The sequence below is a fragment of the Mandrillus leucophaeus genome, unplaced genomic scaffold, assembly GCF_000951045.1.
Source record: "Mandrillus leucophaeus isolate KB7577 unplaced genomic scaffold, Mleu.le_1.0 Scaffold789, whole genome shotgun sequence".
Lineage (NCBI taxonomy): Eukaryota > Metazoa > Chordata > Mammalia > Primates > Cercopithecidae > Mandrillus > Mandrillus leucophaeus.
This window is the reverse complement of record NW_012108574.1, coordinates 118380-121457: the sequence shown is the minus strand read 5'-3', so window position 1 is coordinate 121457 and position 3078 is coordinate 118380.

Below are 3078 nucleotides of genomic sequence, written 5' to 3'. Positions count from 1 at the left end.
AAGTCGCTGGGATTATAGGTACTCACTATCATGAGAACAGCATGGAGGTAACTGCCTCCATGACTCAGTTACCTCCCACTGAGTCCCTCCTACAACATGTGGGGATTATGGGAACTACAATTCAGTATGAGATTTGGGTGGGGACACAGTTGAACCGTATCACCTAGGCCAGGCACAAAACCTCTAACCATTAAAAAATGATAAATGGGACTTCATCAATATTTTAAAAACTTTTGCTCTTCAAGTTAGAGCATTAAGAAGCTAGAAAGGCAAGTTATGGACTGTGGAAAAATATTCCAAATATACATATCTATTAAAGACTGTGTCTAGAATATTCTAAGAACTCCCTTTTCTCTTTTCCTTTTTCTTTCTCTTTCTTTCTCTCTTTCTTTTTCCTTCTTTCTTTTCTTTCTTTCTCTCTCTTCCCTCCCTCCCTCCCTTCCTCTCCTCCTCCTCTTCCTCCTCCTTCTTCTTCTCTCTCTTTCTCTGTCTCTCTCTCTCTCCCCCTCCTTTCTTTCTTCTTCTTTTAAGAGATCAGGTCTTGCTATGTTGTCCATGCTGTTCTCGAACTTCTGGGCTCAAGTGATCCTCCTTCAGCCTCCCAAGTATCTGGGAATACAGGCATATGTCACTGCATCCAGATATACTAAGAACTTCTAAAGCTCAACAATATTAATAGCCCATTTCTTAAATGAGCAAAATATTGAACAGATAGTTCACAAAAGAAGACACGTGCCCAAAAAGCAAATTAAAAGTGGCTCAACACTGTCAGTCACACCTGCTACAGTGGCTAATGTTTAAAAGACTGACTATACTGCATGTTGACAGGATCACTTTGGAAATGTTTGACGGTTTTTCAATCCAGCAATTCTACTTCTAGGTATTTACCCAGATGAAAATATATGTCCAAACAAAGACTCATACACAGATGTCTGGAGGAGCTTTATTTAATAACCAAACCTGAAAACTACTCAAATGTTCATCAATGGATGAATGAATAAATTGTGCCTCTACCTAGACAATGGAATGTGTTGGCAATATAGTGAACTACAGATACAGAATAACATGTATTACTCTCAAAACCATTACAGTGAGGGGAAAAAGCTAGACACAAAAGAGTACATACTGTGTACTCATTTCATTCATATGAAATGCTAGAAAAGTGAAATGTGGTCAGCGGTTATGGAAAGGTCAATGGCTGCTCAAGGCTGGAGGTGGTAAGCACTGACTGGGAAGTGATGTGGAGAACTTTGTGAGTGGATGGGAATGTTCTGTATTTGATTGTAGGGGTGGTGGTTACTCAGGTGTTCACATTTGTCAAAGCACATCAAATGATACATTTTTATTTTTATCTTTATTTAATTTTGAGATGGAGTCTTGCTCTGTTGCCCAGGCTAAAGTGCAGTGGCATGATCTCAACTCACTGCAGCTTCCACCTCCGGGGTTCAAGCAATTCTCCTGTCTCAGCCTCCTGAGTAGCTGGGACTACAGCGGTGTGCCACCACGCCTAGATAAATTTTGTATTTTTAGTAGAGATGAAGTTTGACCATATCAGTCAGGCTGGTCTCAAACTCCTGACCTCAGGTGATCCACCCATCTCTGCCTCCCAAAGTGCTGGGATTACAGGCGCGAGCCAGTCAAATAATACATTTCAAAAGGGTGTTTGTTGTATGTAAATTACACCTTTAAAAAATACTCAAATGCTAGGGGAAGACAGAAACCAAACCAAACCAAACCCTGTTCTTTGCTGGAGCTAGAAATCCAAGACGTACAAAGCAATAAACAATTGGACAATAAACAGGCTGGGTTAGGTGGCTCGTGCCTGTAATCCTAGCAGTTTGTGGGGCCAGGGCCGAGGTGGGAGGATCACTTGAGGCCAGGAGTTAGAGGTCAGCTTGAGAAGGCCCTGTCTCTACAAACAAACAAAAAAGCCACGCATGGTGATCCCTTAAGCCTGGGAGGTTGAGGCTGCAGTGAGCCATGATCACTGCACTGTACTCCAGCCTGGGTGACACAGTGAGACTCTGTCTCAAAAAAAAAAATTGAACAATAAACAAAAAAATTACACTGAGATACAAATTTTAACTTTCCAGAATGTCAAAAGACCCAAAAGTTTCATAACACAGTGTATTGACATGACTCTGAGAAAAAAACACCACTGACAATGGGAGTGTAAATTGGTATAATCCCCAGAGAGGGTATTCTGGCAATATTTACTAAATTATAAATGCTTTGATTTAGCAATTCCACTTCCAGGCTTTTATCTTATAGATAAACTCTACCATAAATAGCACATGTTAAAGGTTATTCATTGCAAAAGCATTTAAAATAGCAAAACACAAGAAATAATCTAAATGTCTATCAGTCCAGGACAGGTGGAATAAATTATGATACATCCATACTATGGAATCCTATGTAACTACAAGAAAGAACAGGGAAACGCTGTCTGTGGTAACATAGAAAGATCCTCAATGGCTGATGTTAAGCGAAAAAGACAACATTGTGTTTCTAGGTTGCCATTGTATAAAAACAGGAACAACAAAAACCCAGAAGATACATATTTGGATTTTCTTGCATATGTATTTTTTAAAGAAACAAAATCTTCTGGAAGAATTACCAAGAAACTAATTGCAGGGGGTAGGGGAAGGCATGGGAAATATGTGTGGAGGGAGAATTTTCATAATATGCTTTCCTGTCTTTTTAAATGTTTAGCCAACCAAAATTTAAATACTGGCTAGGTACAGTGGCTCACACCTGTAATCCCAGCACTTTGGAAATCTGTGGTGGGAGGATACTGCGAGCCCAGGAATTCAAGACCAGCCTGAGCAACGGGGGAGACATCCTCATCTCTATAAAAGAGATTTAAAAAACTAGCCGGTTGTGGTGGCACACACCTGTGGTCCCAGCTACTCAGGAAGCTGAGGCAGGAGGATCGCTTGAGCCCCAGAGTTCAAGGCTACAGCGAGCTATGATCATGCCACTGCACTCCAGCCTGGGTGATAGAGCAAGACCATCTGAAGAAAAATTTTTTTTAATGCTTAAAAATAAGGCCGGGTGCGATGGCTCACGTCTATAATC